At 32.0% G+C, this 14,505-nt stretch overlaps 1 protein-coding gene across 2 annotated transcripts in view; it reads left to right on the top strand.

The window, feature by feature from the left end:
• The first annotated feature begins 2,282 nt into the window (after positions 1–2,282).
• The window catches only part of LOC106465509 (regulator of G-protein signaling 3-like), a 77,658-nt gene continuing 65,435 nt past the window's right edge, over positions 2,283–14,505 (top strand). For both annotated transcript variants that reach the window (XM_013925736.2, XM_022393420.1), the window contains exon 1: positions 2,283–2,390. The gene's annotated coding sequence lies outside the window, so the exon portion shown is untranslated. The remainder of the gene's footprint in view (positions 2,391–14,505) is intronic.

Below are 14,505 nucleotides of genomic sequence, written 5' to 3'. Positions count from 1 at the left end.
CAATTAAAAACATTTTATTTAGGCCTATCTATGGCCTTCAAAAGTTGACGACTCTACACGTTTCGACGTTACAACGTCGTCCTCAGATAGGCCTAAATAAAATGTTTTTAATTGTGTACCAGTTTAACGTTGAATATTATTTATGATTTTAACTTTACACAAGTGTCAAAATACTATAACACATATGCATATTTCACAATTTACTGTCAATTGGTTTGGAAGTTCATAGGATAAACCCACTAGGCTCCCTTTGTGTCTGATGTGATGAAAAAAGTTAATTACAATTAGTATTTGTACTCACATTATATCGTTTTTTTCCGGCTTTGATTCGGTTTTCTTTATTAACTATCTCATCAGTTGGCCCAGCATGGCCAGGTGGTTAGGGCGCTCGACTCGAAATCTGAGGGTCGCGGGTTCGAATCCCCCAAACATGCTCGCCCTTTCAGTCGTGGGGGCGTTATAACGTTGCATTCAATCCCACTATTTGTTGGTAAGAGTTGGCGGTGGTGATGACTAGCTGCCTTCCCTCTAGTCTTACACTGCTAAATTAGGGACGGCTAGCGCAGATAGCCCTCGTGTAACTTTGCGCGAAATTCAAACAAACAAACAAACAAATCTCATCACTTATGTTCGTGTTATAATTTGAAGCTTCTCTTTATATTAGTTTATACGCATTTGTGCGTAAGTTTTATAAGAACAAATCATCAAGATGTTGCGTGTATTACAAAATAGCGTTTTTTTCCTTAAATTGATTGTGAATATTGGGAGTTACCAATCTATTCCAGTAAAACCAGACAATAACTAGGATTTGAAATATTCATAAATAGTGCAGATGAAAATCTGAAAAAAAACAGAAGAACTTTTAAGACATCCCTTGTAGTGCAGTGTCTGCCATCGGTGAAAGAAAAAACTACTTTTCATTCAAAAACACCAAAGAGTACGGTGTACTTGAAGTTCGAATAAGTACACCAAATAAGATATATGAAAAACATACTAATTACTTTTTAAGTTACCAATTGATATAAAAAAATAGAACTATAAACATATTCAATCGTTATCTTCATTAGGCAGTTGAAAGTATAATTTATTGCTAGAAAAAAATTGGGCTTAGTGGATAGCATACTTAGACAATGAACCTGAAAATTCATGGTTCGCGAAAAGTGCTCCGTATTTTGGAGCTGTGGGTAAGCTATAAGAGTGACAGTCAAATCCCATTATTCCTATCAGACAATAGCAGCTAAAAAGTTGGCGGAGGGTGCTATTGACTTGGTGCCTTCTCTCTAGTCTATTAGTATACAATATTAGAGACTGCTATATGTGACTTTATGCGAGATTGTTAAAAGGCATAATATATCAAATATTAATGAAATATTGTCAAAGTTAAGTCCGATGTCAGTGTAAAACTAATGATGAAATTCATAGCAAACATTAATTGTGACTACTATTCCAAATACATTTAATAGGTTGAATTTCATTATCACGTCTCTTTTTACTTTCATTCTTTCATGTTAGTCGGCATTGCAATTTACGGTTTAATTATATCTAAATTTCTTTTCGCGGGTCTTTTTCTTTTCTATAGTTACTTTAAAATGATTTCCGTACTGCTTTATGTAGGTTAATTTTTTGTGTGATTTTGATTTTTTTTTTCATGTTGGTGCTTCTAAATTTGTTCGTTTTCCATTGATGACTGTAATCCTTTAGCTCGTTGAAGCGATGTTGATTAGTGCTCGTGGTTTATGCTGTGTCTGTGTTTCGGTAAGCAGAGATGTCCAAAATTTAAGGTCCATCTAACCACCGATCGATTGAGTGTAATGATTAAGGACTGACTTTAGTAAGAATAGGATGTTCGTAAGTATCTAAATCTCACGCTAGAAGGTTTGTTTGTAGTTAAACACAAAGCTACACAATAGCTGTACCCACCACAGGTATCGAAACCCGATTCTTAGCGTTATAAGTCCACAGAATTACCATTGAGCCACTGTGTTGCATGCTGGAAGGACACCTGAATCTTTTTTTTTATATGATAGTTTTGGTTGTATATGTTTTAGGAATAAATCAACAATAAGTCTCCTCATTCTAAGAAAATATGAGTTTCTACAGAACTCTAATGTATGAAGAACCAAATTTTACAGATAGTTTTTTTTTTTTAAATTCATACAATTTTAATATTCTTTATTAGTGACGTCAGTAACCTGCGTTCTCTGCGTGCGCTTTGAAAGATCTCGCGCATTATCCTCCTTGCGCTCCTCTATGTTTAGCCAGTGAACCAGTTGGGAGCGCTATAATTCTTCACTAGGTTCTAGGTTTTGAAATGTTTAGTGTCGGACGGATGCTCTCTTGGGCTCTCTAGACTCTCAGAAAGGAAGCGTGTGAAGATAAGAAATAAGAAGGTAAGGAGCAAATGTAATAGATTTCTGTGTAACATATAAACTACTTCATCTGTAACCTAAGATACCCTAGGACCAACTATCTTACTTCTTTTACAGCAATAAGTCACTTCGTATTGTATCATATACTCTGCAAATGTACACTGAAACACCTTAGAAAGTAACTAATACATCTTCTCAACTTAAAAGGACACTGACACTAAGTTCTACTGAGAGTGTTGATAAAGAAGGTTGATAGAGTAACATTTCAAAAACGGCTATAGAAACAGTATGTTACAGTTTAATGTACAATGTGTGTAGGGCGAATGCCCAGAGATAGTAACATTTGTGAAACAGAAATCCAAAGTAACTTTATTTGTTCAAAGCATTAATTCTAAAACGTCCGTCAGTCTTAAGAGATTTTAATTTATGTTAATGCAAAAATAAAATTTCTTACAGTAAGTAAACATTCTTTTGATAAATTGTCTTAATAGTTTCTTAAAATGCTCACAATCGAAACGTAACAGCAATTTAATTTTGAAGTAAGAAATTACTGAATCGTAGTTCACTATATTCTACTGATTACTTAGAACTGATTTCATTTCAGTTATAAGTATCAACCTGACACAATCTCATTGTTACCATTATGTTTCTCTGATATACCTGATGATGACAAAACCTTGTCGAAACGTTGTACATTTGCTGTTTTGTTAAACTTATATGAATTTTTTTCTTCATTATTCATTCAAGCCGTCTCCAAGCATTACTAGTCATCGAATTATGTTTCTCTGTTCTTATAACTGATGTTATTTCAGTTATAGGTATCAACCTGACACAACCTCATTGTTACCATTACGTTTCTCTGTTCTTATAACTGATGTTATTTCAGTTATAAGTATCAACCTGACACAATCTCATTGTTACCATTACGCTTCTCTGTTCTTATAACTGGTGTTATTTTAGTAATAAGTATCAACCTGACACAACCTCATTGTTACCATTACGTTTCTCTGTTCTTATAACTGATGTCATTTCAGTTATAAGTATCAACCTGACACAATTTCATTGTAACCAGTCTCTCTCTCTCTCTGTTCTCATAACTGATGTTGTTTCAGTTTTTAGTATCAGTCTTACTGCTATCAGTATATATGTTGTCATGGACAGTATTCATTCTAACAGTTATAGAATATTTGACATATTACTGTTAAAAGAGGTGTCATTTAGTGTTGAACTAAATAGAAATCAGCGCTCAAAAAAATTCTTACACAGAACTATCATCTCTCATAATGGTTCACACTATTATTCTTAAATATATAATAACGTTTCCCTAGCGCGCTTGATACCAGATGCACACACACATATGTATACATATATATATATATATATAGAATAATGATTAGTTAAAGAAATAATTATTTTAGCTTCTAGTTTTTGTGTTGAATTTTGTAAGTATACACTCGGTTTTCTGATTTTCTTGGATTCTTTCAATATCTACAACTGCAATCTTTCTATTTGCAACTTTATCAAATAATTTATAATTTTCTTTTTAAAAAACCAAACGTTTTATTTTCACGTGTTTTCCTGATTAATAATGAAGGATCTATACTATCTGTGTAGTTCGAAAAGTTTTTTTTTCTATAGCTGAAATTTGTTAAACGTTATATTACTAGAGATATGTTTCCAAAACCCACGTCCAAACACAAATTTCATAACAATTTACAACAACTTTATTCGTCATAATTTATTCTTAAGTATGATAAAAAAACTTCTAAAAGCTGTATTATGAATACAAAATAATATATTTTCCTCAAACATATATTATAAATTAAGTAAAAAAATATCATGAATTATTTATTCAAATAAAACAACTTCATAAAACACTTTGAAGTCATTGAAGTCGAAAACTAGTCTGAAATTAGTCGTGTTTAATAAGATTTATTTTCCTCTAATAATGTCCGCTAGAACTTAACGAATAGAAATTTCCTATTAAATGGTCTATTAAACGATTCGTTTCAAAACTAATCCTAAACCTAGATATTATCGGCTGGAAATAATCTGAAAGTAACATTAGCACTTAACTTACGAACACGTTGTATTTCACAGCTATTAGAGAGAATAATATTAACCTTCATTATTATATATATATATATATTGGTACTCTGGAGTGAAATTATATATTAATGTGTATAAATCCTCCATTTTTTTCCCACTTACAAAACAATTTATACTTTCTCGATTAACACAACAATTAGACAATTCAATTGACGTACTAAAGAAAAATTAAGCTCATGATGATTATGTGTTTAAGATAAAAAGAAAATGTATAACAAATAATTGTTATTATACGTTTTATGAAAAATCAACTAGAATAAAAGCTGCAGTTAAAGTTAATAATTTTGTTTTTTTATATTAAATAGTTCTTTCAGTTAAAGTTAATAATGTTTTTTTTTATATTAAATAGTTCTTTCATCAACATATCCTAGCTTTTCACCATTCAAGAGAAATTACAACAGTAAAAATAACGTGACTATATATTAGAAATAAATCTGTTCGTTTTTTGTTCGTTCGTTTTTAATTATGCACAAAGCTACACAAGGGCTATCTGTGCTCTGCCCACCACGAGTATCGAAACCCGGTTTCTAGCATTGTAAGTCCGCAGACATACCGCTGTGCTACTGGGGGGCAAATAAATCTGTTTGCTTTTTCCTTTACTCATTTAACCGAAATTAAGCTGTAAAGCCAGTTTGTTCAATGGTGAGTTTTGTTTTTTTATGTTTGTTTTAACTGATGTCTGCTTGGTCATTTTTTGAGTAATAACCTTATTACATATTTTCCGATATGAAGTAAAAATGTAGAAATAAATTTTCTTTTAATCTAATCTATTCTTTAACGTGAAACAAAATGCTTATATGGCAAATTATCTTTAGTGTAGCAATTATAGATAAATAAATATTTATTGTCTTTCTTGACATAAATCCCTGTACAGGTGTTTACTTCTCAGCAAGGTCCTGCAGACAAGAAAACAAACAAACTTACTGACATAGCATTTTAAATAGAGTTTTATTTTTTAATCCTCACCAGCGGTTGTTAATCATATTGGAAGTTAGAAACTGTTTTAGTATGATAATGATTTTAACACTGTAACTATTTCTAACAACACTGTCCAAACTATTTCATAGGGGTTAGGGGACCGTAAAGTAATTTAAAGTATCTTTAATTATGTTACATTATCATTAACTTCTGATAAAAGCTAGCTAACAAAATGGATCAGAACTAAAAATTAAACAAGTAATAAAATAGCTAATTTAGTACATCATTTTAATTAGATGTATACAAAATTATAAATAAGACCTTACAATGGTTGGAATGCGTTGTGTACCTTCGATCTTAGTGATATTTTCGACTGTAAACCCAAAAATATCTCGTGAGGTTTGGTCAGTATAGGTTAGTTCTAAATCCATCTATTAAGCTAGAATCAAAATAATCAAAACAATAAATAATAAATAATAATATTATGGACATATTAAACATTTTGATCAATAGTGTTAGATAATAAATATAAAATAAAACTATTGTGGATACATTAAACACTTTAATCAATAGTTTTAGACAATAAATATAACTATTATGGATATATTCAACATTTTAATCAATAGTGTTAGATAATAGATAAAACTATTAAGGATATATTAAACATTCTAATCAATAGTGTTAGACAATATATAAAAACAAAACTATAATGGATATATTAAACATTTTAATCAATAGTGTTAGACAATAAATCAAATTATTATGGATATATTAAACACTTTAATCAATAGTTTTAGACAATAAATATAACTATTATGGATATATTCAACATTTTAATCAATAGTGTTAGATAATAGATAAAACTATTAAGAATATATTAAACATTCTAATCAATAGTGTTAGACAATATATCAAACTATTAAGGATATATTAAACATTCTAATCAATAGTGTTAGACAATATATCAAACTATTATGGATATATTAAACATTTTAATCAATAGTGTTAGACAATGAATAAGAGATAAAACTATTGTGGATATATTAAACATTCTAATCAATAGTGTTAGATAATAAATATAAAATAAAACTATCGTGAATAGTTAATAGAAATAGTTAATAGTTAATATTGTCAATAGAAACGGTTCTTTATTTTTTAGATTCTCATTTTTTATTCGGGTGAGATTAATTATATTTAATTGGTATCTGGGCATACGTACGGTTAGGCTGGTTCTGTATTCCTTCTCTTAAAAAAATATCGTATCGTCAAAGGTATAAAAATTAATTATTGATTATATTTAACAACAACAACAACAACAAAATCGAACTGTATGTAAGGTCTCCTTAACCTTAAAAAAATAACTGCAAACGCAAGAATTATTTCAGGACTTTGTACATATCAAGAAAAGGAATTGACAAAACTTGGCCAGATTAATGCATTTCCAGTTATATATAATGTCAAATATAATGATGGATATAGTTGAAACCTAGAAGTATGGAAAACTATGTATTCATGTAAAAGCAAAGAATATTGTAGTTATCTATAATATGCGGAAAAGGGAATTTCAATAACTTTCACAGAAAGCTACTTACATGATCAGAACTTAAAAAATAATCCAGTAAATAATGTAGATTATTTAATGCACCGATCTCATTAGGATTATTCAATATTACAAAAGAAAACTGAAACCTATAATAATTAGGATGCAGTAATTCATCAGGTGGGTATCCTGGCTGTTACCAGTATTCTCAGCCGTAATCCCAATAATATCTCATGAGATTTGCCTAGCACATTCTTATGAAGTTTCACACATACATCTACACTGTAGGAGATGTGCAGGAATGGAAATAGCCAATCTCTATCACATTCTTATGAAGTTTCACACATATATTCACACTGTAGGAGATGTACAGAAAGGGAGATAGCCAATCTCTATAACATTCTTATGAAGTTTCACACATATATTCACATTGTAGGAGATGTGCAGGAACGGAAAGATCCAATCTCTACCACACCCTTATGAGGTTTCACACATGTATTCACACTGTAAGAAATGTTTTATTTTTTGTTTTATTATTAATTATAACATTATTAAATTTTATGATAGTATCCCAGTATCTTTGTTTTATTATTACTTATAACATTATTCCATTTTATGATAGTATCCCAGTATTTTTGTTTTATTATTACTTATAGCATTATTCTATTTTATAAGAGTATTCCAATAGCTTTAAGAAACAATTTATTCCAATTTCCAAGAAGAAGAAGAAGAAGAACCTATTTTAACGGTGAATCCCCGTTGAGATCGTATAGGAGTATAAGTGCGAAATATACACGACAATACAAAATGCCACTCAAATTTTTATCAGTTTATTTTAACGTTTTTTTCTTTGCCAAGTGGCTATATTAGTCGAAATTCCTGTATGAGGTCTTGTTCTGGCGGTCCACGTTTTTTATTGTTTTGCTGCTGCAATCAACTTTGTTTTATGTTTACATTTGTGTTCTGACATGTTTCGAAATGCACACGGAGAGATTTTCCTGTTTCCCTATATAGCTCAGGAAACATTGCACTCCGGTTAGTTAACTGCGTTTTTTGTTTGATATTTCTTTTGTAGCAAGTGTGATTGTCACGCTGAGTTGAAAGACAAATACGGTTTTTGAATGCTCTGTCTGAGGTCTTTGTTATTCTGTTCTGATTGGTAAAATTAAATTGTTTAATTCTTTTTTTTTCAATTTCGGGCTTGTTACTAATGTATAAAATGCTGTGTTGGTTTTATTTATTTTTTACTTCGGTCATATGTTTCGAAAATATTGTTGATGTCCCGTTTTGGGCAACCATTTTCTTAAAGAATTGTTTATTTTAGCACGAAGCTACACAATAGGACTATCTGCTCTCTGTCCACCACGGGGAACCGAGCCCCCTGATTTTAGCTTTATAAGTCCATAAACTTACACTGGGATGACTAAAAAATCGTTTTGAATTCTAAATAATTTTCTTGTCGCTTTTGACGTGATCTGTTACATGTGAACTATTGCAGGTTTTTATATACATAAACATTGTTTTTTTGTTGATAGTTATTATTTTAGTTGTTTCTAGGAATTTTAAACTTCCGTTTCCATTTTGGTGTGTTCAAAAACTCTTGATTTAGGTTTGAACTATATGTTGGGAATGATAGAAGTGTTATTATTTATTCATCTAGTGAAGTATTCTGGACATCAGTGTGGAGACAGATCTATTGTGTTTGTCCACGAGCTAAAGGCTGTTGTTTCGATTGAATGCCAAAGCACAACTTTGGAAAAAACAAACAACTTATTCTGTTTCTTAAAATGATAAAACTGTCTGGTATGATAAACAAACAACTTATGATAAAACTGTCTGATATGATCATATCAGACACTTTTATCATAAGTTGTTTGTTTATAAACAAACAACTTATGATAAAACTGTCTGATATGATACACTTTAGTTCAGTATAGATGCTTTTGAAACTGATGCTAGATACTTTAATTTTTTAATTCTGCCCAAAAAGTACTATAAATAATGACGTCACCGATACCTTCTTTTATAGGAATATTATAGAAATAATGAATTATTGAACAACTACCCCTAAACTGAACAGAACCGATTTTGTTTTATTAAAATCATATTCCAATATTTGTTTTGTTTTTTTGTTAGCATTTTTGCGTACAGCTACACAAGGGCTATCTGCGCATAGCCGTTCATAATTTTGAACTGATAGACTATAATAAAGATAATTAATCAATAGCACCCACAGTAAATTCTTGGTTTATCCTTCTCTGAACAATAGTGTGATTTGACTTTCACTCTTATAGCGCTTCCACGAATGCAAAGCGTGGAGCGCTTTTTTTCGCGGCAATAAGACGAGAACAGTGAACCATCTGATTCACAGTCCGGTAGCTTAATACCAGCCTACACCCTGGTCTACATCTTAGCATACAATTTTTATTACATTAACGGGCTTCTTAAAAATAAATGCAAGACACGTGGTCTGAGCAAGGTTTTATTTCTTTATCAGCTAACCAAAGTAGTGTTTCTGTCGCTGAGCAATGAGCAGAACCATAGGCCTTAGAGAAAAATGTCGCCATTAGGTCCATATTATAGGTTTTCAGTACAGCTGTGAGTGGGCTTCAATTCCGTCAATTATAGTCTTAGCAGAGAGTTTTTCTTCTTCCATCAGTTATTTTGTCTTCTGTCTTTATCCTCTTTGTTTATTCTGTGATCATATTTCTGTAGGTAGATATGTCGTATACAGATGTTCTTGTATTTCAGTTTCATAGTTACTAAAACCTTGTACAAAATAAGTTTCTTTTGTAGGATTCTTTTATAACTAGACCCTTTGCTGCTTTCGTTAAATGTGAAGACTTCTATTTAACCTGGCTAAGAGCCTTTCACTTGATGTTGTGTAAAACGTATCCTTTGTTGTCTGAGTGCTAAAGTTTGTTAAGTCTAACATTTGTTAACTCAATCTTTTCTGACTGAGAGATCTGAAATATGCTTACATTTATATTTCTCTTGTTAGTAAGCTTTAATTATGATTTCCTGATGTGTAGAAGAATAGACATTTATTCTATTTTTTTACAAATGTTTTTAACTCATTAAGACGTATGAGTGAGATTTGATTATCGCTTCCTTGATTTTAGCTTCGTTGTATTCTTTTCTACAGGTACTTTTTTCATACTGATTTAGGAGTCTCGAGACGCACACCGTAAAGTGTAGATCTTTGGCAAAGAATAGTACACTTTAAATTGAAAATCAACTCGCCTTGTATTATTAGGCTTCGTTTTATTTAGTCTTCTGTTTGTGTTTTGTAGCATCATTTCTGAATTGAACACTTAATATAAACGTGAATTTAAAGATGCGATTGAATTATTATCGTCTTTTATAAAGAATTTACTCGAGTTATGAACTTAAAATTTAAAATATTTTTATATGATTTAGGAATGATCTCAATGATGCTGCAAATTAAAACAACAACAACAAAAAACAAAATAAAACAGGAATGTTTACTTCACTTAACCCTAAATCTCCGTTGAACTTAAGAAGACTGTAACCATTTTTGGATTTAGAGCCCATCCAATCTATTTTGCTATCTCTCCCTCAACATTCACAAGACATTTCCCTCTGGTGAGAAGACAAACAGTTGAATATTTGGAGAATCGCTAGAAACACATGCTCCACGACACAGTTCACTAAGCAATGAGGAATAAACACGTTCGTTTCACGATAGTTGAGTGCGCAGACCAATTAGAAGCCATTAAGTGAAGCTAGTAAAGCTTGCTTGTAAATTAATATTAACGACTATCAAACACATCACCACTGCTTTTCGGAAAAGGAACTACTTGATCAGAGTCTAAAGGGGAGCATTCTTATGGTAAATTTTAATATCTTCCATGAAGAATGTAGACTCCAAACCTCTGTCTAAAGAAAGGATTACCGAAGAAGGTCTTTTTACAGGCTTTGGAAGCGTCGTGTATATGTCTTCAATTGTTATAAAGCACAATCGTAAAAACTGCAAGAAAGATATCTAACAAAATATTTTAATAATAAACATCTTATTAACGATCATGTGTATCATTATGTACGTAGTTATTAATTAGTTTTAGAAATTCTGCCGCCCTGAGCAATTGCCTAGTTTGTCCAGAGGACGAGCTTGGCCAAAATGGATTGTAAGCCTTTCCAAGTTATTGTCATTTATTGTTTAAAGAATTATTTCGACGTTTTATGATTGGGCGACAGAGGATGGACCAGGTAATAAAGGAAAGGGAAATTATTGAACATATACAACAGTGAGAGAAGAGTTATAGGATAGAGGGGGTTACACAGTAAGTTCTTGGTCAACAGTTTTTTGGACCCTTTCCACGCTATTGTAATTTATTGTTTAAAGAATTATTTCGCCGTTTTATGATTGGGTGACAGAGGATGGACCAGGTAATAAAGGAAAAGGAAATTATTGAACATATACAACAGTGAGAGAAGAGTTATAGGATAGAGGGGGTTACACGGTAAGTTCTTGGTCAACAGTTTTTCGGACCCTTTCCACGCTATTGCTTTTGTAAATAACAACAGTGGGAACAATATATACTGAACGTATATGCTCATCAACTTGCTCATATATGGCTGGGGCAGACTGAAACTGGTTGGCGAAGATTTTTTTGACCCTTTGAAGCTGGTTTCAGATTCTAATTTCTGATCAATATTGCACAATTTTTCCCCTTTTAGCCAAACATTTACTAAAACGGCAGTTGCAAAGCTGCACCTATAATCGCTAACTTATAGTTTACGAAGTTTCTATTTTGCTAGAACTATTGTCCATATGTGCGTCATGAGCTAATTATCACGGTTCCTTCACAATTTTCCCACGTGCGTCATATGATAATTCTATTTGAATGCAACACGATTAGATTATATAAGGAAAATCCTGTGTTTTATTTCAAAATATATTCGATAAATTGAAATGCGTAATATAGCTTCTCAATTTATATTTGACGAGATGGAAACTGATTGGTTAAGAAATATGTGCAAGACATTAATTGTTTTTATATTTGTTAGTTTTGGTAGTTTTTTCTACTCATCACATTGAACCTATGTATTTATATAAGATTAAATTTTGTTTGTTGGTAAGCACAAAGCTACACAATGGGCTGTCTGTGCTGTTGCTACCACTGGTACCGAAACCTGATTTTTAGCACCATAAGCCCAGAGACTTACCGCTGTGCCATTGGGGGAGAGGCATAAGATTTGAAAAACTAATTATTTGTATAAAAAACAATAGGAAATATAATTGTTTTCACATTATAAGATACAGTTGTTTTTCACAAACACACACAAAAGACGTTAACGAGCGTCTCCTGATCAATCGCTGTTGTGGGTCTTTAAGTTCAACAGTGTGTGCTATTTTAGATGCTGATATAGCTAAATGTAAAAGTATATAGTTGCTTGTATTAGTATAAGATTTTGGGGTTGTTGTTTTTTTTGGAGGGGGTCCCTAAAATTCTGTATTTTACGATATAATATCTGATAAGTTGAGAGGAGAAAGAAAACGGAGTAAAAAAAAATCAATAATTAACTACCTATCAAACATTCTGTTTAATCAATCGTGTTTTGGGCCTTGGCCGGAGCCCAAATGCCCACCTTTTCAGTTCTCTCTCGATATAAGGTAAACGCAATCGTAAGATTTTGGTGCCTTGAACTCGTAGTCAAAAGGTTTCGAGTTCGAGGCTTGCTTGCGACATATCGTTGTGTCCCAGACCAAGACACCTTACTTCAGTTATTCCAGTCTACTCAGCTGTATAATGGGTATCAGGAGGGTAGATGGAAGGTTAACCATCCCATCCATGATGCATGTGTTACTACTATCATCTAGGAAACTGGAGTTAAGCGCCATGTGCTTTTATGTGCTTATGTGCTTTTCATGGAGCGAAAACGATTATCCTACTTGCTTCATAATCATAACGTTAAAACGTTATCAATTACGTTTTTTTTATATTAAGAACAACAGCATTTTTCAATAATGGAATTTCTAGCTTCATCATTTATAGTGAAAGTCTTAGGTCTTGCAGATTATATATCTGTAATTAAGTCTGGTGTAATTGTTGGTGAAATGAACTTCATAGTTACTCATAGGGAAAGACAATTTGAAACTGCTCCAATTTCCGCTTCAGTTTTTCGATGCTATCGATTTATTACTCATTCAAAGACAAGATACAGAATAAGCCTAAAATGTTGCCAGTAAAGCTCAGTTCAATGAAATGGAAACTGGTGGCTAACAGGTTATTTATCATGATAGGCCAAAGACTTCTGTTCGAGTTATACCAGTTATCATATTTCCAACAAGATAGAAAAATAGAATGCCTCGTCGCCCTTTCAGTCGTGGGAGCGTTATAACGTTACGGTCAATCCCACTATTCGTTGGTAAAAGAGTAGCCCAAAAGTTAGCGGTGGGTGGTGATGACTAGCTGCCTTCCCTCAAGCCTTACACTGCTAAAATAGGGACGGCTAGCGCAGATAGCCCTCGTGTAGCTTTGCGCGAAATTAAAAACAAACAAACTAGAATGTCTCGTGAATGTTTAAAAGACTTCAGTCTTCAGTAGAGATGTTTGAATGAGACTATATCAAATTGTCATTCCGAAATATTTGCATGATATATTTTCTTAGCATATACTTTATTTGTCGGTTAATGGTACGTGTTGTTAATACTGATCACATTCCTGATATAGATATAAATATATACATACAGGATAATTAAAAAGAAACCCTCATATTTAACATGACTAATCTTCAAGCTACTTGTTCTAGAAGAACAAAGATTTGCCTCGAGGCACCTCGAGGGTCATAAGTTTTATTCAGATAAATTTGAAATAGTACAAAATGTTTGAAACTAATACTATGCAGAATACCCTTATCGCTTTTCTTACAAATTATAATGTATTTCCTTTTTCTTCTTTCTGTCTTTCTCTCTCTTTCAACAGTACGAGATTGATGATATCAATGAAACGCGTTTATATGATATTGAGAGGAACAGATGATGCTTCTAATAGCTTCATTGAGGGATTGGCATCATATGATGATTGATATAAGCATGTTGTACATCTTGTGTAAAACACACTTCACCATGCCAAAACTTTTCTGAATAAAACATGTTTATGATGCTCAACGTGAAATTTAGTTTCTCTTGGACAAGGTTTTTTTTTTAAGACAATTGTTTTAAATGATCACATATATATCCATCCTGTAAATTTGCATTCAAAATAACATGCTATACACACCTCGCGCGCACATGTGTATACTTCTTCCGATGTATGAAATTTCATAGACATAACATGGGTAACAAAAACACATTATTCTTTTACTCGTTATCCGTTACTGCGTCTTGTAAAGTCAGCTACAATTAACGCCTATTGTCAAGTCAGTTACGTTGCAATTAACGCGTTTTGTAAAGTTAACTACGTTATCAATTACCACGTGTTGTCGTATCAATTACATTACAATTAACGCGTTTTATAACGTCGACTAAATTAATAATGTAGTTAACTCTTTGTTGTCTTCGGTAGTTTTACCACGTGTTGTCGTATCAATTACATTACAATT

This window comes from Limulus polyphemus, unplaced genomic scaffold, assembly GCF_000517525.1.
Source record: "Limulus polyphemus unplaced genomic scaffold, Limulus_polyphemus-2.1.2 Scaffold1966, whole genome shotgun sequence".
NCBI classification, from domain to species: domain Eukaryota; kingdom Metazoa; phylum Arthropoda; class Merostomata; order Xiphosura; family Limulidae; genus Limulus; species Limulus polyphemus.
This window is presented reverse-complemented; position numbering and strand designations above follow the sequence as displayed.